General features: G+C 40.6%; 1 protein-coding gene and 1 non-coding gene across 7 annotated transcripts in view; one reads left to right on the forward strand and one right to left on the reverse strand.

Annotated features, from left to right (window-relative positions):
* PALM2AKAP2 (PALM2 and AKAP2 fusion) overlaps positions 1-24,261 on the forward strand; it is a 517,050-nt gene that overhangs the window by 411,768 nt on the left and 81,021 nt on the right. The window lies entirely within an intron of this gene.
* On the reverse strand, positions 10,719-10,821 carry LOC139184750 (U6 spliceosomal RNA). The gene has a single exon (XR_011568303.1). It is a non-coding gene; the product is annotated as a U6 spliceosomal RNA (small nuclear RNA).

Genomic DNA, 24,261 nt, shown 5'->3' on the forward strand with positions numbered 1-24,261 from the left:
GGCAGGTACTAGGATTTCCATCCTTTTTAATATCGGTGGATTATATTCCAGAATGTGCCTATACCACGTTTTGGTGATCCATCACCCGTTGATGGACACCTGGGCTCCTGCTCTCCCCTTTTCTCTCACTCCTGTTGTTGAGAGGCATTATCTATCTGTGAAGTCCTCTAGAGATCAAAAGAATTCCCTAGTCCCTACGTTCAAGGAGTTCACTTCTCTAGCAAGTGCTGAAGTACAACTACAGGAAAAAGGAAATCACAGAGCAAAAGTCATATAACATGAGACATCCGACCAGGATGTGTCATAAGTGGACGTGGGTTTGTACAGCAGATGGCTTAGAGGGAATATATGCCATAGTATGGATTCCAGAGGTAGATAGCCTGAGCCCCGATCCTGGCTTTGTCCATAGTATCCATGTCACTTCGGGTCAATTGTCGAATCTCTAATAAGCTTCTGTTTCCTAAAACAGGAATAATAGTACTTTCCCCATAGAATTGTTGGGAGGATTAAATGGGAAAACATTGAAAAAGAGTTTAACAGAGAGCCTGACATGTGGTTCACATTCAAGACTAACATACGTATTACCCACTAATGCCAGTCAGTTATTTTTAATATATTGTTCTTGTTCTCTTAATATGACTAAATACTGGTATCTGCATTTGCCACAATTTTGCAAGTATTTGTGGTTCCTATCCTGTCTTTCCTCTTCATTTCCCTTTAAGATTATGATCGTTTGCATGGTAATTGATTTTAGAGATTCTCAGATTATTGAGTAAGGATAAACTGTTTTTATCAGATAACTGATAATAAAAGTGGATGTGGCCTGGCTTTCGTATCCACAGGAGGATATAGAATGAGGAAAGGAATGACCGTTAGTAGATAACCTTCATCTAACTGGTGAGGAAGTTGGCTTTCTCTAGCTCTGGACCTGTTAGAAGGGGAGGCGAGGTTCCGTCTCTTGGTAACGTAGGTCTGATTGATAACATTGCCCATGTAGATAATGCTATTGTGGCTGTTTTAACAATTAAAAAATTCATGTTTAGATTATTTTCATCTTGAATATTGAAATACTCTCATTTTTTCTAGTAATGCTTAAAATTTGGGGGCTTCCCATGTGGCTCTAGTGGTAAAGAAACCTCCTGCCAATGCAGGAGATGGAAGAGATGCAGGTTCAAGATGGCTGGGTCGAGAAGATCCTCTGGAGAAGGAAATGGCAACTCACTCCAGTATTCTTGCCTAGGAAATCTCTATGGACAGAGGAGCCTGGCAGGCTGCAGTCCATGGGGTAGCAAAGAGTTGGACACAACTGAGCACAAGAAAACTTTAAAAAATCAAATTGATGGTTTTGCTAGGTAAATATTTTTCTGTATGAGGGTGCCCTAAGGTATTCTAGAATGTAGGTCTAGGATACATCTGGCTGCTGCATTACTCTGTTCCTGTTTGTCTGCTTGGTATTTCCTACCCAGAGGTCCACGGACTTCAAGGCAATTGAATCCATTATTACCCATGAAAAAAAAAAAAATCTGAGTCTGCCTTGCCCCAACAATAGATTTCTCTTTAAAAAAACAAGGCATTTGAGAGGAGTGGGTGCGAACATAGGAATTCCTCCTCCACCCTCACTGTTGCTAAGCTGTAAGCCAATATTGTGAGAGAGAAAAACAGTCAAGGTCTCAACTTTCCTTGCCATGCCACTTTGTAATTTTGTTTACTAGTGTTAATGAAGGTTTCCCTCCATCATATGCTGGTTGAAGCTGACCTGTTTGTCCTTAGGTTTCAGACGAGGGGGCTTTGCTTCAATTAGCTAAAGGTGCCCAGGCTTCTTCTACCCCTCCTGGAGTTCTATTTACTCCTTGGTGTCTTTTGATCAGCTTTTCTGATCAAGAATTTATTTATTTACTCAGGCTGCTTATTTATTTACTTACTGATTTATTCAGTCTGCTGGGGTGGGTAAAGGAATATTGTGCTACCTTTGAATGTACTCGTCTGTTTGCCATTACAAGTGAAAATCAAACTTGGAGATTTCTTTTCTTTATTTAAATTTGGAGACTTTTCTTTTTGTCAAAATCTCTGAAGAAGGATAAGGCCGCGGTGTTTGAAATACTTTTGTGGCTTTTACCGGGGGAGGATTTAGCAAGTGCATTTCCCAGGTTGGGTTTAGATTCGTATTTGTTTATGTTCCAAACTTTTTTCCCCTGTAATACCATAATTTTGAGTATCTGCAGAACTGGGGGCAGATCGTATTTCATGGAATGTGTAATCCTTTGGGGTTGTATATTTTACTCAAATAAACTTTCATGATGGGTTGTCTAAATAGGATGAAGTCTCCAGCAGGTTTCTTGGCTAATTTTGTTCTTTTCGTGCTTTCCTGATCAGACTTCTGTCCAACACCCCTTGAAATGGGCAACTGAATAGGGTGAAAGTAAAGATTTGGAGTGGTGGTGCAGTTACTGAGAGGTATTTGGGCTTGATATTATCTGATGGTAACACTAAAGCGATATAGGAACCCCTGCTTGAGCTGCCCCAGTTGTGGGTCTGGGGTGTTCTCCAATGGTGGAGAGGCACTTTTCTGTTGGTTGTCTCACTTCTGGGCACCAGAAATATTAGCCCTTGGTTAACAGAGTGTAGGACGGCCCACCTCGGAAGGACCTTAGAATACAGAAACGAGAATAGAGTGTAGGAAGGAAGTTGACAGTTTTCAGTGACAGCTCGACCTAATTTGCAAACTGTTATGTTCTAAAACCATAGAGTAATCCACAGACTAGTAATCCTAGTCAAAGGGCTAGGTTGTAGGGAAAGAATCCTGTAGAACTGAGGTGTTCAGAACAACTTGATCAAGTTCTCTACCTCCCGAAGCCTTGGTTTTGCAAACTGCAAAATGGGGCCAATGATATGGATGATTAGTGGTTAGTGTGCAGGAACCAATCCAGAGTAGCTGGCGAAATGAAAACATGCATTTTCAATAATATGCTTTTAATAAATGTAAATTTCTCTCCCTCAACCATTCAGGATCAAGTAAGTTGCCATGTAGAAGTGTTTTGGAAACTATGGATATTAATTATGATTTGACTCTTAGTTGACTTAAACATTTGTTTGTCCTAGGAATAGAGAAAAATATCCTTTGATCGTGAGACAGGTGCATTTTTAGTATGTTAAAACCACTGCCTGTCTTTCTTGTGGCTTACTAATGTGGGTAGTTTCAACCCTTCCATATTCTCAATGGCACAGAACCTTCAGGTCTTTTAATCAAGTAGGTTCTAAAGCTGTAGGATGACTGGGAGGCACTGATGAAATGACAGCTTCCAAACAGCCTATCGGCCTCACAGAACCTGTGGCTCTGGGAAGACAAGTGAGGCAGACCTAGAGCCATAATGAAGTGACTCCCAGTGGTCCCCTCACACTCCCTGCTTTCCACTTAGTCTGATTTATCAGGAATGATGTGAACATGATTCAGAAATAATTTTATGAGAATTCTTCTTGTGGTTGAATCATATCTGGTGGCTTTTTCCATTTTTTCTAATGTTATCTGATTAGCTCAGGGAAGCCGAACTTTATTGTCCTGACTCATTGAGGGAAGCTGCTTGCTCATGAATGGGGAGACCCGGGGGAGGAAGAGGGCTGGCAGGCATTCCCACCTGATGGGTATCCTGGAAAATTCTAGGGAGGGGAGCATGTGACACGACTTCCAGCGAAGTCTTACTAAAACCTTGCAGACGACCCGTTGTGGAAACACTTTCACCTGCGTTGATACACCTGCATTAATACACTCCTCTTCCCCTGAGAGGAGGCTGAGCTGACATCACCCTGTCCCATTTTGCACAGTAAGAAACTGAGTCTCAGAGATGCTAAGGGAATGGCTTAGCATCCCACACTTAGATCTGATGATATTTCAGATGGGTACAGAGCACCAAAGTTAGAGGAGAATGGGAAATTTAGCAAGAGGTTCTCTTTCTACTTTAAACTTTTCTCTATTGGCTGGATAGCTTCCAAAGAGTTATGATAATTGTTTTAAAAACTAAAAATGTGTTATATTTATGTTTATTATTCAACTTTAAGGAAATGAAAAAGGACCTAATCAATCCTTTAGTTCAGTTCAGTTGCTCAGTCATGTCCAATTCTTTGCAACCCCATGGACTGTAGCATGCCAGGCTTCCCTGTCCATCACGAACTCCCAGAGCTTACTCAAACTCATGTCCATTGAGTCAGTGATGCCATCCAACTGTTTCATCCTCTGTCATCCCCTTCTTCTCCTGCCCTCAATCTTTCCCAGCATCAGGGTCTTTTCAAATGAGTCAGTTCTTCACATCAGGTGGCCAAAGTATTGGAGTTTCAGCTTCAGCATCAGTCCTTCCAATGAATATTCAGGACTGATTTTATTTAGGATGGACTGGTTAGATCTCCTTGCAGTCCAAGGGACTCTCAAAAGTCTTCTCCAACACCACAGTTCAAAAGCATCAATTCTTTGGCTCTCAGCTTTCTTTGCAGTCCAACTGTCACATCCATACATGACTACTGGAAAAACCGTAGCTTTGACTCGATGGACCTTTGTCAGCAAAGTAATGTCTCTGCTTTTTAGTATGCTGTGTAGGTTGGTCATAGCTTTTCTTCCAAGGAGCAAGTGTCTTAATTTCATGGCTACAGTCACCATCTGCAGTGATTTTGGAGCCCCAAAAGAAAAAGTCTGTCACTGTTTCCATTGTTTCCCCATCTATTTGCCATGAAGTGATGGGACCGAATGCCATGATCTTCATTTTCTGAATGTTGAGTTTTAAGCCAACTTTTTTACTCTCTTCTTTCACTTTCATCAAGAAGCTCTTTAGTTCCTCTTTGCTTTCTGCCACATAGGTGGTGTCATCTGCGTATCTGAGGGTATTGGTATTTCTCCTGGCAGTCTTGATTTCAGCTTTTGCTTCATCCAGCCTGGCATTTTGCATGATGTACTCTGCAAATAAGTTAAATAAGCAGGGTGACAATATACAGCCTTGACGTACTCCTTTCCTAATTTGAACCAGCCTGTTGTTCTATGTCCGGTTCTAACTGATGGTTTGTGACCTGCATACAGATTTCTCAGGAGGCAGGTAAGATGGTCTGGTATTCCCATCTTTTTAACAATTTTCCACAGTCAAACGCTTTGGCGTATTCAATAAAGCAGAAATAGATGTTTTTCTGGAATTCTCTTGCTTTTTCAGTGATCTAATGGATGTTGGCAATTTGATCTCTGGTTCCTCTGCCTTTTCTAAATCCAGCTTGAACATCTGGAAGTTCACGGTTCACATTCTGTTGAAGCCTGACTTGGAGAATTTTGAGCATTACTTTGCTAGCGTGTGAGATGAGTGCAGTTGTGCGGTAGGTTTGAACATTCTTTGGCATTGCCTGTCTTTGGGATTGGAATAAAAACTGACCTTTTCCAGTCCTGTGGCCACAGCTGAGTTTCCAAATTTGCTGACATACTGAGTGCAGCACTTTCACAGCATCATCTTTTAGGATTTGAAATAGCTCAACTGGAATTCCATCACTTCCACTAGCTTTGTTCTTAGGGATGCTTCCTCAGGCCCACTTGACTTCGCATTCCAGGATGTCTGCCTCTAGGTGAGTGATCGCAGCATCGTGGTTATCTGGGTCATGAGGATCTTTTTTGTATAGTTCTTCCGTGTATTGTTGCCACCTCTTCTTGATATCTTCTGCTTCTGTTAGGTCCATGCCTTTTCTGTCCTTTATGTGCCTTTATTAGTTCAGTCCTCTCATTTTTACGGATCAGAAGACTTGTGTTGTTAAGTAATTTGGTCAGGGTGATACACGAACTGACATGTGGTACAAAGTATATTTCAAAAAGTTAGTCGACTAAGTGTGATTATTTAAGCTCTGTATTCTACTAAATGCATGTTTACCTGCATGGACTAGCCCAGATCACTCTGGCTGTACTGTTGACAGAAAGGCTCCTGACCTTTGGCTTTGGGGTCTGTGAGACCCGGGTGGGAACTTGGTGCTTCTTGGTACCTTCATGACCTTGGGGCACATGACCCTTCTTCCTTAAATCTATTTCTTCATCTGCAAATGGGAATTATAATTCCCATCTTGCAAGGTTTGAATTAGACATTAGATGCAGTGAATTAGTAGAATCCATTGGAAATTACTATTTTTATAGATTAAGATGGTCAGGTATTAGAAATTTCATATAGTTTAACCTAAAATATAAAGGGGGCTTCGCTGATGGCTCAGTGGTGAATAACCTGCCTGCCAATGCAGGAGACTCGGGTTCAATCCCTGGATCGGGAAGATCCCCTGGAGAAGGAAATGGCAACTCACTGCAGTATTCTTGCCTGGGAAATCTGATGAACAGAGGAGCCTGGCAGACTACAATTCATGGGGTCACAAAAGAGTTGGACATGACTTAGAGACTGAAATACAACAAGAAAATATAAAGAGTCTAATAGATACTTGGTAAATAGTAACTGTTCAACTTGTAATACAGGATTAAATAGAATCTTTATGGATATTATGGAGTGGTCCCAAATATTTTCTTTTCTCAAGGAAACTATAAAGATGAAAATGACTCTGCATTTTCTTAAATTTTACAAGTACTCACTGCCTTTGGAAAGCCTTCTTACTTGAGTACCACCCACCACAGGACGTGTTTCATCTTTTGATGTCTTTGGTAGTTCATGGCTCAGTTGAGGCGTCAGGTCCTGTATAATTCCTCCTTCTGGTTTTCTTTCATTGATGATCAATTATTTTTAGGTTAGAAACTTTTCTGTGCAACAGCTGCCCTGCCTCACTGATGCATGGAAAATGAGTATACGCTCAGGGTTTTTGGTACTGTTATTGTTTCTTATTGGGTAAGTTTTGGCTAAAACTCTGTAAAATTCACTTAGACACAGTAGTATTATGGAGTTCTAAGAACCTGTGGATGACTTTTGGGATACCTGTGTTCTGGATATCACTGTGATATTAACTGTTTTGCCTTGGACTCCATATGATTCATTTAATAATATACAAGATCTATAAGATCATTGTAAGTAAGAAAAAATACTTGCTTATGATTTTTTCTTGTCAATATACATAGATAGTGCAGAGAGTGAGTGGTAGGGAAACACTGAGGGGTGAGTTATTATTAGTTCATATTATTATTTCATTGTATTGTATTCCAGTTTTTTATTATCATAAATTTTCTCTGAACCAATATAACACTACATTCAAGGAAGTGTATTGCTTAATCCAGTTGATAAAAGAACTTTCAACCATGTTTCATTATAAAACCATTGACATAGGTTGGGAGCGGGGTGTGTGGAGAAATAGAAAATAAAAATGAGAAAATCTTAATCTTCATCATTTTCCATAGACTTCAACCCAATTTTCTACTCCTTAAAGTGATAGGCTATGCCTTTTTGTTTGTTGTCTTTTGAATGATTAAGAAAAAGAAAGCTGACATTTGTGTAAAATTTAACTCAGTCAACAACTTCGGATGCCTGGGTGATACATGTCACTCTGCACACATTTTCAAGATTTATCTTGTTTCATTAAAACTGTAGACATAATGTCATCTGTTTTACTTGTCTACATAGTTTTATTATTAGGCAACTTAGTAGTCTTATAATCTAGGTAAAAACAGAAAATAGAAGAAGTGGGAAAATTGGAAGAATAAATTCCACCACCTCCAGTGCAGCAGTGGCTGTCGGTAATATTGAAATATGAAAGGATCAGGTTGGTTGAGAGCAACATGGGTTGAGAGAGAATTAGGAAACAGTCCTCCTTATGTGCGTGCATTTAGATGCGCTATTAAGAAACCAGATCTAAGGTAGTAACATTCAAACTTTTTTTAAAAGTTTCATCTTTTAGTTACACTTCCCAGGTGGCCACTAGAGAGTGGATTTGGGGGTGCTTGCAGGTGGTCCAAGGCCGGTGAGGACCTCTGAGGGCAGTGTGGAGGGGGCAACAAAGAAGAACACATTTGTTCTCCCCTGGCCTTTCACGTGACCCCTCCTTGGCTCCCTTCCCACCCTTTCTCCTTTTGTCTTTTTCTCCGCTGTGAGTGAGGGCAGGATTCCATGGCAGCCTTTCAAGATATGCCCTTAGCTTATGCTCTGGGAATTTACCCAGTGAATTCTTGCTTCTCATAAATAGTAACCCATGCTCATCAGCCAAGGTGGCACATAAGAGAAACAGGCTGGGATGTCCAGGACCAGGCTGCTAGCACTGAATCAGGGTTCATGATAGCCCTGCGCTTTCTGCCTGTGTGTGAAGGACGGAGGAGAGCTGAGCTTAGACCACGAGGGCAAAAGGAGCCTCTCCATACACCCTGCAGCCGTGCTGGGATGGTTTGGAGTGATGAACTCACTCTGGACCAGCTCCACATCTTGCCCGGCAGGTCACCAAGCAGAATGGGACAGTCCCTGATTGATCAGCAGTCTCCCAAAACTGTCTTCTGCTAAGTTTGGACTGTTCTAGAATCATGCCGGTGACAGAATTTGCCTATGGTGTCATTTGTGAAAAAGGGAAAAAAAAACTGAAGGTGGACCTGAGAGACATGACCTGTCCTGGGTCCTCCGTGGTCTGAGAATGGCACTAAGGGTTTGAAGGAAGGGAAGGGGATGAGGATGGGGAGGACATTGGTTGACAGAATTAGGAAACAGTCCTCCTTATGTGCAGAAGCCATGTCTTGTTTGGGGAAGCAGTGTTTATACAGCGTAAATGCTCTAGAGGTATATGGACCACCAGGAGGCATAATCTTCCATGTTGATGCCTGCCCAGATATCCCACCTCAGAGAGCAGCCAGCTCTTAGACCTACACTTTGATTCAATGACTCTTCCTTAAATCTTGCTCTCACCTCATGGGCTACTTAATTCATTTCCCCTCTAGAGATTGGCCCCAACTCCACCTTGGTCGTTACCACAAATGACCCTCTTTCTTGGGCTCACCCAGCTGGCTTTCCTCTTTCATTCCTTGCTTTACTTAGCATGTCGACTTCAATGTGAGACTCTAGGAGCATTTCATTAGAAAATGGAAATCTGAGACAATCAGGAAGAGTAGAAGTACATCCCTGTTTATCCTTAGGTCCAAGAATTCACACAGCAACCAACACAAACTATTAAGTATTGCCTTAGGAAAGATTTCTACCACAGTGCTTGCCAGGTACAAGAAAGGAAAATTACAACTGATTCTGCATTGCTCTCAGAATATCCTCATCATAAATGTTCAAGCACAGAATGAGCCTTTGTGTAAAACCCCGGAACTTCTATCTCTATCTGTAAGTCCATCTTAATGACGGATTCCCTGTCATTCCTTAATGTCATTCCCTGTCATCTGTCATAATGACAGATCCTGAGCAAGAATGCGTCATCGCTGGTCTTATGTTTTCAGATAAACACAAAGCTTTGGTGGGGGGAATGCTTAAGTAAAAAGACTAAGGGTTGATCTCCCATGGGAGTTCCTGAAGCCCCTCTCAACAGAAACATTTGAAGCAAGTCTTGTGACTTGGCCTGAGCATTGCCATGGCTGACACATTTATAGTGTGTTCTACAAAGACCTATTTGTGATCCACAGACTTGGGTCATGGTTAGCCTAGCCTGCTTTATCTCAGTTAAAAGACTTTTGTTGAAAGAACAAACAAGGAAGTTCACATGAGTCTGCTACTACTAAGTCACTTCAGTCGTGTCTGACTCTGTGCGACCCCATAGACGGCAGCCCACCAGGCTCCCCCGTCCCCGGGATTCTCTAGGCAAGAACACTGGAGTGGGTTGCCATTTCCTTCTCCAATGCATGAAAGTGAAAAGTGGAAGTGAAGTCGCTGAGTCGGGTCTGACTCTTCGTGACCCCATGGACTGCAGCCTACCAGGCTCCTCCGCCCATGGGATTTTCCAGGCAAGAGTACTGGAGTGGGTGCCATCGCCTTCTCTGCACATGAGTCTAGAATGTATTTTAATAAAGAAGATGTGGTACATATATATAATGGAATATTCAGTTCAATTGAGTTTAATCACTCAGTCGTGATCAATTGCTCAGTCGTGTGTGACTCTTTGCGACCCCATGGACTGCAGCATGCCAGGCCTCCCTGTCTATCACCAACTCCCAGAGCTTGCTCAAACTCATGTGCAGTCCATCCAGTGAGTGATGTCATCCAACCATCTCATCCTTTGTTGTACCCTTTTCCTCCCACCTTCAATCTTTCCCAGCATCAGGGTCTTTTCCAGTGACTCAGTTCTTCACATCAGGTGGCCAAAGTATTGGAGCCTCAGCATCAGTCCTTCCAATGAATACTCAGGATTGATTTCCTTTAGGATGGACTGGTTGGATCTCCTTGCAGTCCAAGGGACTCTCAAGAGTCTTCTCTAACATCACAGTTCAAAAGCATCAATTCTTCAGCGCTCAGCTTTCTTTATGGTCCAACTCTCACATCCATACATGACAACTGGAAAAGCCATTGCTTTGACTATATGGACCTTTGTCCGTAAAGTAATGTCTCTGCTTTTTAATATGCTGTCTAGGTTGGTCACAGCTTTTCTTCCAAGGAGCAAGCATCTGTTAATTTCATGGCTGCAGTCACCATCTGCAGTCATTTTGGAGCCCAAGAAAATAAAGTGTGTCACTGTTTTCATTATTTCCCCATCTATTTTCCATGAAGTGATGGGGCCAGATGCCATGATCTTTTTTTTTTTTTTTAACTTATGTATTTTTTAATTGAAAGACAATGGCTTTACAGAATTTTGTGTTTTCTGTCAAACCTAAAACTGTGGAATGCTTCTCAAACTTGCGTGTCATCTTTGTGCAGGGGCCATACTAATCTTCTCTGTATTCCAATTTAGTATATGTGTTGCCACAGTGAGCACGGTCTTCATTTTTTGAATGTTGAGTTTTAAGCCAGCTTTTTCACTCTCTTCTTTCACTTTCATCAAGAGACTCTAATTCCTCTTCACTTTCAGCTATAAGAGTGGTATCATCTGCATATCTAAGGTTATTGATATTTCTCCCAGCAATCTTGATTCCAGCTGTGCTTCATTCAGTCTGACATTTTGCATGATGTACTCTGCATGTAAGTTAAATAAGCAAGGTGACAGTATACAGCCTTGATGTGCTCCTTTCCCAACATGGAACCAGTCTGTTGTTCCATGTCTGGTTCTAACTGGAGTGGAATATTTCTCAGTCATTAAAAAGAGGGCTTCCCTGGTGGCTCAGATGGTAAAGAATCTGTCTGCAATGCAGGAGACCCAGGTTTGATCCCTGGGTTGGGAAGATCTCCTGGAGAAGGGAATGGCTAACTACTCCAATATTTCTGCATGGAGAATTCCATGGACAGAGGAGCCTGGCAGGCTGTAGTCCATGGGGTCACAAAAAGCTGCACACGACTGAGCTACTAACACCTTAAAAAGAATGAGGTAATGCTATTTGCATGCTGCATGGATGGACCTAGAATTATCATACTAAATGAAGAAAGTCAGAGGAGAAAAACAAATACCATATGATATCACTTATATGTGGAATCTAAACTACAACACAAACTGAACCTATCTATGAAACAAAAATAGACTCCCTGATGTAGAGAACAGATTTGTGCTTGCCACTGGGGATGGAGATGGAGGAGGGAATGATCGGGAGTTTGGGATTCAGTTCAGTTCTGTTCATTCACTCAGTCGTGCCTGACTCTTTGCGACCCTATGAACCGCAGCGCGCCAGGCCTCCCTGTCCATCACCAACTCATGTCCATTGAGTCGGTGATGCCATCCAACCATCTCATCCTCTGTCTGGAATTAGCAGATGCAAACTATTATATATAGGAAGGATAAACAAGATCCTAATGTATAGCCCAGGGAATTGTATTCAGTATTCTGTGATAAACTATAATGGAAAAGAATATGAAAAAGAATGTGTCTAACTGAGTCACTTTGCTGTGCAGCAGCATCAGAAATTAACACAGCATTGTAAATCAACTATATTTCAATAAAATTGTTTTTTTCAAAAAGAATGTATTTTAGATGCCAGCTCCGAGGATAGAACTAAAGGGCAAATAATATTAAGTTTTCACAGTTTCTCCAGGGACTCAGGTTCACAACCAGACATCATCACTTCTATATAAAAAATTTCCATTAAAAGTCTTTTCTCTGTGTAGGTTCTAAAAACAATTTGGGGGGTACTATATTTCTTAAATATAACTAGCAAATATATTATACAGATGTATCTAGTTTTTTCTGAAGGGTACGTTGATTGCATAAACTTTTAACTGTCCTATTGTTCCATCAGGATGTTTATATAGCTTCATGTATCTCTCCACAAAGTACATATTAATTACAGAGGGAACAGGGTAAATACAAAGTGGAGGAACCTGGCAGACACCACCATAGTCACAAATTAAAATTTAACACCATCAGTAATCAGACAAGCTGACATTGATCACCATCCAATGAAATGAGCAAGAGAAAAACACAGGATCACTTCTGTGCTCTTCCTACAAAAACCAGTGATTTGGCTCTAACCATGAGAAAATATCAGATAGGGCCAAACTGAAGAGCATTCAACAAGATGACTGGCTTGTAATTTTTTTTAAGCATCAAGATTATGAAAAACCAAGAAAGTACCCCAAATTGAAGAAGACTAAAGAAACACAAGAGTTAATGCCACATGGGACCCTAGATTGAACCATTTTGTTGATAACAATATCATTGAGATAACTGTTAAAGTTTAGATGGTGGGATTCTGTCAGTGTTAATTCCATGATTTGGAAGCTGTACTGTGGCTAGGTAGGTTAAAAAAAGACAAAGTCCTTATTTTTAGGAAATGTACACTGAAGTATTAGGAATAATGAGCCTTAGGTTTACAGTTGGCTCCAATGGTTTAGAAAAAAATTACATACATATGCATTCTAATAATGTCTTAAGGTAACAGAATTATTGTAGGAGATGAACTAGAAGGGGACAGTGATTTCTGCTGTCAGTTTCACAAGCTTGAGAAAGTTCTAGCTGAGGCTGGGAGTGCCAGTGTTTGCATGCATGATCCTGTAGTCTGCCCCCGCTTTTCTGAGATTTGAGTGGAAAGTAATTTCAAATATGTTGTGAAATTTACTAGTGTGAAATTGCTGCTATAAACAGTATTTAATCTGTTTAAGGCTTAGAGGTCTTATCTTCAGATTCCTCTGACATGAAGTATTAAGCCTGTATGTAGAAGTGTTCAAAGACTAAATTAGATGTGTGTGTAATTCATATAAGCTTATAATTTATCTATAATACTTGTTCTCCTGATTAACAAAATACTACTGTAAAAACTGTAGATACACAAGAAGTATAAAACAATAAGAAGAAAATAAAGTCCAAATAGAATATCACCACTTAGAAACCACAGGCCACTGGTAATATTTAGGCTTATTTATTTCTAATATACATATTTTTAAACTGTACCCATTCTTGAGATGTCTTCCTGAATATATAGTTTTTACTACAAATTAAAAAATATTAAATACCAAAACATTTAATACCAAAAAATATTAAATTCAAAAATATAAAACACTAGTTTTATATCCTAATGTTTTTATTCATTTTAGCATAAGCAATTTCTCATTAACAAAATTTCATTTAAAAATTTATTTTTTAATTGAAGGATAATTGCTTTACAGAATTTTGTTGTTTTCTGTCAAACCTCAGAGGTTTGTCAGACATTTTTTAAGTTTTTCATTTTAAAATAACTTTCAGCTTAGAAAAGAGCTGCAAGACTAATATAAAGAGTTTTCATGTTTCTCTCACCAATTGTTAACATTTCTCATAGTTCAGTTCAGTTCAGTTGCTCAGTTGTGTCCAACTCCTCGAGACCCCATGAATCGCAGCACGCCAGGCCTCCATGTCCATCACCAACTCCCGGAGTTCACCCAGACTCATGTCCATCGACTCGATGATGCCATCCAGCCATCTCATCCTCTGTTGTCCCCTTTTCCTCCTGCTCCCAATCCCTCCCAGCATCAGGGTCTTTTCCAATGAGTCAACTCTTCACACGAGGTGGCCAAAGTATTGGAGTTTCAGCTTTAGTATCAGTCCTTCCAATGAACACTCAGGACTGATCTCCTTTAGAATGGACTGGTTGGATCTCCTTGCAGTCCAAGGGACTCTCAAGAGTCTTCTCCAACACCACAGTTCAAAAGCATCAATTCTTTGGCGCTCAGTTTTCTTCACAGTCCAACTCTCACATCCATACATGACCACTGGAAAAACCATAGCCTTGACTGGACTGACCTTTGTTGGCAAAGTAATGTCTCTGCTTTTCAATATGCTATCTAGGTTGGTCATAACTTTGCTTCCAAGGAGTAAGCGTCTTTTAATTTCATGGCTGCAGTCACCATCTGTAGTGATTTTGGAGCCCCCCAAAAATAAAGTCTGACTATTTCCCCATCTATTTCCCATGAAGTAATAGGACCAGATGCCATGATTTTAGTTTTCTGAATGTTGAGCTTTAAGCCAACTTTTTCATAGTTACTTTGTCTTCATATTCATGTATATGTGAATTTACATATATAATGTATTATTATATATATTTGGGAGTTTGTGGCTCAGATAGTAAAGAATCTGCCCCTCTATGGGGGAGATCCAGGTTTGATCCCTGGGTTGGGAAGATCCCTTGGAGAAGGAAATGGCAATCCACTCCAGTATTCTTGCCTAAAGAATTCCATGGACAGATGAACCTGGTGTCTATAGTTCATGGGGTTGCAAAGAGTTAGACATGACTGAGTGACTATTTTTTTATACATATTTAGATATTAGTTTTAATGCTCCTTTTTCTGAACCATTTAAAAATAAGTTGAAGACCTCATGCTATTTTATTAAATCAAAATAAAGTATGAAAATTCAGGAAATTTGATATTGATACAGTACTAATATATAAACTCCATTTTTATATATTGTCAATTTTTCTCCAAAATGCCCTTTATAGCAATATTCTTTTAACCTCAAAACCAGGACCCAATTCAGGGTCATTTAGAGGTCGTGTCGCCTTAGCCTCTTTTCATCAAGAAAAGTTTTTCAGCCCTTCTCTTGACATTGACATTTGTGAAGAGTGCAGGCAGTGTCCCCTACACTTGGTCACAGTAGCTACAAAACATTCTGTTGAAAGTTATTTAGATAATGTTTTATGTTGGGTGGTTTGGTGGCTTCCAGATGTTTGCCTTTATAAATAATATTGCAGTGAACAGCCTTATACTTAAAGCTTTTGTAAGCAGTCCTCATTATTTTTGTCTAATGAAATCCTGGAAATGAAAATACTGGGTAAACTACCCTCTAATAAGAAAAAAAAAAAAAACTGCTTGGTTTCTTTTTTAAAAAAAAGAAAAGAAAATGCTGGGTAAATTGGCTTGGGTATGAAAACGTGTTTCCAAATTGCTTTTCAGAAGAGTGAAAAGGGCAATAAAAAACCACATCGGTACCTATGGAATATATTTTATGTTGTTAATTTTTTTAAGTTTTCTCTTACATTTCTGTTAGATGGGCTGTGTTACATAAAAATGCAAGGTCCTAAATTATGCGCACATGTTTAGAAGTATAGAGAAAGCAGGGTCACCAAAGCTGCTTCCGAGTGTGCAGGCAAGCCAGTTGTTCTGGGTTGCTTATTCATTTGAAACTGATCCTGGCTTCTATTGAGGTAAGATACCTGTATCTTTGTTGGGTCTCCCTTTCACTGCCTGTATAAAGCTTGAATGTTTATTGTATGGACAATTCTTAACATTTAGCACATGAGTAAGGTGAAGAATCCACCTGCAGTGTGGGAGATCTGGGTCTGATCCCTGGGTTGGGAAGATCCCCTGGAGAAGGGAAAGGCTACCCACTCCAGTATTCTGGCCTGGAGAATTCCATGGACTGGTGCATGGGGTCGCAACGAGTCGGACACGACTGAGCGACTTTCACTTGCACTTTCAAGGCAGTCATACAGAGGGTATGATGGCACTTGTCTCAGAAATGATGCTAGTAGACCTTTGTTCTATGAAGTGGATAGATTTGGTGGCGAGCCCTCAGAGTTTTGAGAAACAGTGCTCTTGGTAATTAACAACATAAACTCTGGAGTCTGACTCTTGACTTACCATTTACTTACCATAAGTCTTAGCTTACCACTTGCTGTGTGACAATGGGCAATCCCTTAACCTCTCTGAGCCTTGATTCCTTTGTCTGTAAAAGGGGAATCAGAGTGGTACCCATCTAATACAGTAGTTGTGAGGACTAGATGAAATAACACATAGAAAACTCCTAGTGGGGCTCATTCTAAGCCCGAATTCAGTGTTCACTTTTATGTTTCTTATAACCTTACATTCACCTTGTGGCTGTGCTATGCAGTGGTAAAATCACTTTCGCATCTTGGGAGGTGGGTAAGGCAGGCATTAGTTCTTCCCTTAGATCTGGATGGGAAATCCCAGGCTCAGAAACTGAGCTGTGAGCTGCCAAGGCTGTGTGTGCGAGGCTGGGAGGACATCTCTGTTCTCTGACTCACAGGTCAGGGCTCTTGTTCCTGAGATCCGCTGCCTGTTTCATACCTATACCCGAAGTCCAAACGTGTGTGAGCAAATGTTCAATCAACCCAGGATACATCTTGATATAGACCAGGCACCAGCAAACGTTTCTCTAAAGAGCAGGCAGTAAATATTTTAGGCTTTGCTGGCCATGCGGTCCATGTTGCAATTACAGACCTCTGTTCTGCCTTTAGAACTTGAAAACTGCCACAGCCAATATGTAAATAAAAGGGTGTGGCTTTGTTCCAGTAAAATGGCATTTACAAGAACCCCTGGCAGCCAGATTTGGTTCCTGCACGGGCTGTTTTTTCTTAATCAACCTCTGATTTAGACAGTCAGTATACTTCTGGATATGGTGGTGGGGGAAGGGGATTTCATTATGTGGGCCACGTACGAATCTTTTTTGAATCCTCGGACATCTTGAGAAAGGCACCAGTGGCTTAGGCCTGGCACTTAGTAGGTACATGAGTGCATGTGTGCAAATGTGCTAAGTTGCTTCAGTTTTGTCTGATTTTTTGAGACCCCATGGACTACAGCCCACCAGGCTCCTCTGTCCATGGGATTCTCCAAGGAAGAATCCTGGAGTGGGTTGCCATGCCCTCCTCAGGGGCCAGGGATGGAACCTGAGTCTCTTATGTCTCCTTCATTGGCTGGTGAGATCTTTACCACTAGAGCCACCACTGCTTGGCAAATACAATGAGAATTTCTTCTATCAGTCCTTATTTTCCTATGGAGAATTTTTCTAAAGTTGTATATGCCTATATTTTTTAAAAAGATCATGATATATTTAGCATCTGTGATTTTTTAATTTTGTTTTTGCAGCATGTCATTCTGAAATGACATAAAAAACAGATTGGGAAAAGAATTCTTATTTGCAAATTTATGCAAAAAATTTTTTTAGATATTCATAGTATTAGGTATCAGTTGGCTGTTTGATTTTCATTCTCTTGCAGTGACGGTGAGTTTTAATAAAAACTTTCCTTGGGGATTTAGACTGTTTTTGTTTTAATTAGAAGGCTATCTCATTTGTACTCTTACACTATTGTTGACTCAAGTAATTTAAAAAGTAAGGGCTGAAGACACATTTGTTCTTTCAAAAGTAAACAACTACTCTGCGACAGAGATAAGAACCAGCTTGTGGATACACATGGGGTTTGCTCCAAGAATATTTCTTGTGGTGTGGAAAATGGTAGTGGCAGCCTCTTGACCCTCAGGCCAGTACATTTATTTGTATTTGATCCATGAAAGCAACCCCATATGACAACTTGTTTAAGGAAATTTGCGTACTTAATTTGAAATATTTCCCTGGGCAGTCCAACCATGGCTGAATAAAGAGGTTAGCTTTTAAAATCAGTGCTTTGTTGCCTTCAATGATTATTCTGTATCAGCCTGCCAAGATTTATTATTTCCCGTTTGTAGAATTTGATGGAAGTCTCACAGAATCTCCTGGCTGCGGTCAGCATTTCATCTGAAAGGCAGCGAATAATACCTTCCTGTTGTACAGCAGGGAGTGAAAACATGTAGCTTTTAAAAATTTTATTTTTGGCCATGCGACTTGTGGGGTCTTAGTTCCCTGACTGGGGCTTAAACCTGTGCCCCCTGCAGTGGAGGCTTAAAGTCTTAACCACTAGACTGCCAGGAAATGCCTCTGTGTAGCTTATTTTAATCTTCACACTGAGATGTTAGGTTAATTATCACTTTTGGTTTTCCCACGAGGAATCGTATGGAAAAGACGTGGATAGAATCATTGTGATCCGGCCGTTGGATGGACAGCATCGTCCTGCTCCGTTTTAGGGGGAAGCACAGCACCACTCTGTGCGTGTCTCTCTGTTCTTGTTGCCTATGGGGAGAGATAGATGGCGACTTGTATTGGGAGCTTGAGGTTCCCTGTCTCAAAAAATACCTTTCGTCTCCCTCTCTTCGTCATTCAGTTTCATGAACCTAACATTCTGACAGCTACCATATGCGAGGCACTGTGCTAGGCTGCCCTGGGGATAGAAACACGTAATTCATCACCAGTGTTAACCTGCTGCATCCCAGAAGGGAGACCAGTGGTGGTCACTGGCATACTGGCAGGCAAGGTCTTCAGTGGCTTGTTTTTAGAAAAGAAAAAAACAATTGGAGGGTGGGAAAGTCATATAATCCATCAGTTTTTCATTTTTACATTTTATACTATTAAGAAAAGATTCTATAGAAGTTGCCAAGAAGATTGACAGTTTTAGATAATCAAAATCATAGAGATGTGATGTCAGCTAGAATAAGAGATCGGAGTACAGTATAGCCTGTCTACTTGGCAACATAGTGGTTACGATTGGACGTGGGAAGTGTGTATTTAGAGCACTGTCTTCCCCAGTCATTTTTCTGATCCCTCTGTCTGCAAAAGCTGTGCTTGCTGGTAACTTAGAAAGACTCGCACAGGCTGAATATTGAAAGTATTTTGAGCTCAGGAAACCAGTAAACAGAAAGTTTAAGAGTCTGTGGTTGTGTTATTTTGTTTCTTTCCAGAGATGAAATGGAAGGTACATTGAAAAAAAGTGAATGCAACCTGCTGTATAGCACAAGGAATTATACTCAATATTCTACAACTTATAAGGGAAAAGAATCTGAAAGCTTTTATATTTATTTGTATACCTGAATCACTGTGCTGTACACCTGAAATTAACATAACTTTGCCGTAAAAGTGCAGAGACCTAACCACTGAACTGCCAGGGTGTTCTTCATAAACTTTGCAGTAAAAATGCAGAGACCTAACCACTGAACTGCCAGGGTGTTCTTCATATACAGCACTGTAACTCAATTATACTTCAGTTTTTAAAAGGGACTAAAATTTAAAAAATAACTGAAAAATAAAGTGAATGCAGTAAGTAGAAAAAAATACTGCTTCAACCTGGTAACATGCAGAAAGTGCTTTGGGAGTGTTGCAGAAGGACTGTGTACCTTTTAATAAACAAGAAAAGGTGATTCTTGCGATACTCTACTTACTTACTTTTCCAAAGCCTTCTAGAAGATATCTGTTTTGGAAAATCAGCCATGCTAGCTTAGGTTGAAGGTTTTCCCCTTGATGGAAAGTAATGAAGCCAATGATATTTTTTTCAGGGGAAACATTGATTACTTGCATGAGAGCATTTCATCGAGAATTACTGTCATTTGCATTTGGAGGATCACATTGTTAAAAAGAAAAACTTTGGAAAGGCGAGGGTGGACTAGAATTGCGGCTTGTATGTTGCCTGTAATCATATATTCCTTTTCTTAGGAACCTGTTTTTCTTAGTGGATTATGTTCTTAAAATAGAGCACACCACATTTACTACCTGGCTTGGCAGGGCACAGCATCTGTTTACAGTTTGGGCTTATGGTCTTGGACATGAACCTTTTCACACACAATCCCAGGACTGAAAGGGCTCTTAAAGGTCAGCTAGTCCAGTCCCAGCATCCCCTTCCCAAGCGGTCTTTCTGCCAACAACTAGAGCCTGACTTTCCAGTGGTCATCCAGGCTTTATTTGGACAGTGCCCAGGTGACAGAAAATCCTCCCCTGTATGAACTGGAACCTCACGTTGGCTTCTCTTCTTGTGCTTCATCAGTGTTGGGAGTCTCACCGAGTCTGTGCAGTTCGGATATTAGAGAGATCTGAAGGAACGTTTTCATGCTCGCGCTACCTCCAGCCCACCCAGCCTTCTCCATCATGGCCCCCTTCTTCCATCTGTATTTCATTTGGTAGCTAAAGCCCTTTGCCACCAACCTTAACCTTAATGTATGGAATCAAGAAAGGAACCTGGTCCTACTCTAGAACATCACTTCTCTGGCTCTTAGTTTTACACTTTTGTTAATACGGCCGAAGGTAATATCTTAAAATGGAAGGGTCAGACTCTAAAGGGAGAAGCATTGTGTGGTAAATAAAGGTCACCCCTGGAATCACCCATGAAGTACAATCTATAGAAGAAACACAAGGTTTTGTGTCTGTAGCCCTTACAATAATTCTTATTATCCTAAGATTTGAAACTACTGATCTGCTCTAAAGAATGGAATTGTTAAAAAAAAAAAAAAAAAATCTTATCTGCAAAAGACTTCTGCATAACAAGAGGGGATTGAACTCATTCATCTCCCTTTGCTCCCAACCAAACAAAACCTTTCAGAGGGAGGTATCACTGTATTTTTACTTTATTGTAGTAAAACATGTGTAACATCAAATTTCCTATTTTAACCATTTTGAAGTGTACAGTTCAGTAGTAAATACATTCTCCTTGTTATACAAGCATCACTACTATCCTTTTCTAGAACTTTCTCATCTTTTCAAACTGAAGCTCTGTATCCATTATATTCAGATTCCCCATCCCTCTCTCCCTCCAGCCCCTGGCAACCATCAGCTCCTTTCTGTCTCCTATGAGTTTGACTCCTCCGAGTCCCTCGTGTAACTGCAATCACTGGTATTTGTCCTTTTGTATTTGTTCTTTCACTTAAGGCAATTTTTGTGAAGGCATAAATCCACAAGCCTGAGGACAACAGGGAAGGAGATGATAGGAATACAGTTTTGGGCACCAAGGTGAAGGAGATGTATAGTTAAAATAGGAGGACTGGTCTGTTGTGAGACGGTCTAAACATTCCTGAATCTGTTGCAGTCTTTCATATGACTTGTTTGGCTCTCAGCCTTCCCCAGTGACAGCTTAGGATCCTGTCAAGTCTGCAAAGTTTTGTGTTTTTGTTTTTTTATTACTTATGTGTCTGCTTTCTGTCCTCCAGAGTTTTATTTAAGAATTCATTGGTGGCAAAGAGAAGATCATATAGTCTTCCAGGGGTTAAAAAAAAAAAGTTGATCACATGCAAAGATCAGGGATGGGTCTTCACATCTCAACAGCAGTGCTGGCAGTTAGAAGGCTATGGAGCACTGCCTTCAATAGTCTGGAGGAAAATAAAAGCTAGAACTTTCTATCCAGCCAAACTCTGAAGCAAGTGTGAGGGTAGAATAATGACATTGTCAGACATACAAGTTTTTCAGGAACCAGCTGGAGGGAGGTGGTTCACTGAAATAAAAGAGTAAACCAGGAGAGAAAACTACAAGTGAAGCAGGAAATAGGAGATCCGGCATGAAAGAGGCAAAGGAAGTTTCTAGAAGCTGTCTGTGGGAACTCACAGCTCTGCTCCCAAAATGTGTCAGCAGACTCAGGAAGTGATTTCTTTCCCAAGGTGGAATTAATAGAATATCTGATAAAGATATGGTTAAAATTTGGGGCTTGAACTACTGAGAAATATATAAAATACTAAGTAAAGGGGGCAAAGGATTATTATCAATTTTAGAGAAAACAGTAAGATATTCAGAAAAGTCATCATACTTTACCACATGGCTCACCTGAAAGTAGTGTTATATAACTATAATAATATTATCTTTAAAATTTTCAGTATAATTATGCTGGAAAAGGATGGGGTTCCCTGATGGCTTAGATGGTAAAGAATCCACCTGCCAATGCAGGAGACACAGGAGACATGGGTTTGACCCCTGGGTCTCGGGAAGATCCCCTGGAAAAGGGAATAGCAACCCACTCCCGTATTCCCACCTGTAAAATCCCATAGACAGAGGAGCCTGGCAGGCTGTGGTCCATGAGGTCGCAAAGAGTCAGATGCGACTGATCAACTGAGCACATACTGGGAAAGCAGGGACATGGGAAAGGTACAGTTGTGTGGTGAGGACATAGAGCCTTATTTTCCATATCGGGAAGTCAATAAATAGTGCCAGCAACTGAGAAACTATAAAGAAGCCATCTAAAATTGTTACTGAAAATTATCTAAAAGAAGTTAAACGTTTACTTCTTGGGAGGAAGAATTAGAGGGAAGTGGAGGGATGGAGTTAAGGCATTGAGTAAATTCCATAGAACTATGCTGCTGCTAAGTCGCTTCAGTCGTGTCCGACTCTCTGCGACCCCATAGATGGCAGCCCACCAGGCTCCCCCGTCCCTGGGATTCTCCAGGCAAGAACACTGGAGTGGGTTGCCATTTCCTTCTCCGAATAGAACTATTAGGCACTTTAAATCATGTGCTTATATAACTGTAAGAAAATAGTGACTAAAATTATAGTGAGTATGGAGAAAGGTATGGGAGGATATGCTCCAGTAAAACAAGGGAGCAAATTAAAAAAGCGGGCAGCGTACAGAAAACCAGGGATCCTGCAAAGTGAAGTCTAGCCATCAACCAGGCAAGAGAGGAGCAGGAGGTTGAGGGGCTGTGGAACACAGTGAAGTGGATACATTTCCTGATCCACTCAGCTGTTTAGCAGATGCTATTGGGAGGCTTTACAGAACTTCTGGAATTGTGGGAAGAGTTTCACATTTCACATGACTCTAGTAATGTGAAAACTGAGGAAGAATTAACCAAAATTTGTGAAGTAAATAAAAATATCGGGAGAACAAGTGCGAGGGAAGTCAACAGATAATGTTTAAAACTGATAAATAAGCAACCTAAGGGGTGGGAGATGGGAGGGAAGTTCAAGAGGGAGCGGGCATATGTATACCTATGGCTGATGTATAGCAGAGACCAACACAATATTGTCAAGCAATTATCCTCCAATTGAAAATAAATTTAAATATAAAACAGCAACATAAGATAAACATAGAAAAATTTGGCAAATAACATAAGAAATAGCTCTAAAGAGTTGACAGTCATACAAGACTAAGGGATGGGAGGCAGTGAATCAGCTTTTTGAACAGTTTAACCCTTCTATTGCCATTTGATTTTTAAAAACCATGTGCCTGCTCTGTGCCTTTTTATCTAATGAAGATTAAAAATATTTAAAAATAGCAAAAAGGAAAACAATCACAATGTAGCTGTGTGGGCAGCATAAAGGATCTTTAGTCTTGTTAGTTCGGTATAAAGGATCTTTAGTCTTGTTAAGAGGTGCGTGCATTTTTTATTGTGACTATTGAAGGAGATTGTGTTTGGAAGAGCATGTAGCACACAGTCAGCTCTCAATAAGTAGATCTGTTTATCTAAGTAGATGAATTTGCATCTGAAGCAACCAGTCCCACTTAGAGACAGTCCCTTGCAAAGCTGCGGAGAGTAACTTGGCCATTTCTTGACCTTCCAAGATGGTGTTTCGTGCTGGGCAGATTATCACTGTAGGCCCATGACCCCCATGTTTGTGTCTGCATGCACATGCATTAGGCTGTAAAGTCAGTCCGAAGGCTTTGACTGCATCAGCCTGTCTTGGCAGCCTGTCTCTTGGCCCACTTGACAGTATCAGGCTTCTGGACACGCTGGCAGTATTTTCCATACCCTGTTCTGCATAGTGTATATGTCTCAAGTGTCACACTCCTTTCCAGTTCCTTCACTACCAATACATCTCTAGGATCATGAAGATCATTAGAGAGCAGATAGTCATTTCATCCTTCTCCTTAAAGTCTCTTGCCCATTGCCCTAAGAATAAAACCCAATCCTGGGCATTCAAGGCCTGTATGATCTGTGACGTCATCCTCCACCCATTTCTCTAGTCTTATTTCTTGTTACCCTTTACACACCAGGAAAACCAGAGTGTTTACAGTTCTGTATCAATAGTTTGCCATTGCACACCTAAGTATCTTGGCTCTTGCTATTCTTCCTGCCTGGAATAGCCATTCCCCAGCAACCTGTTACATCTAACCCCTAACCCATACCACTCTGGCATCCCTAACTCTATCGCCCTCAAGATTTAGATTAATCAAATCTTCTTCCAGGAAGCCTTCCCTGACTACCCTAGACTGAGTGAAGTATCTCCTTTCCTTTTGTGCTTTCATCAAAGCCCCCCTCACGGAGTCTCAGAGGTAATGCATCATCT

Source organism: Bos indicus, chromosome 8, assembly GCF_029378745.1.
Source record: "Bos indicus isolate NIAB-ARS_2022 breed Sahiwal x Tharparkar chromosome 8, NIAB-ARS_B.indTharparkar_mat_pri_1.0, whole genome shotgun sequence".
NCBI lineage: Eukaryota > Metazoa > Chordata > Mammalia > Artiodactyla > Bovidae > Bos > Bos indicus.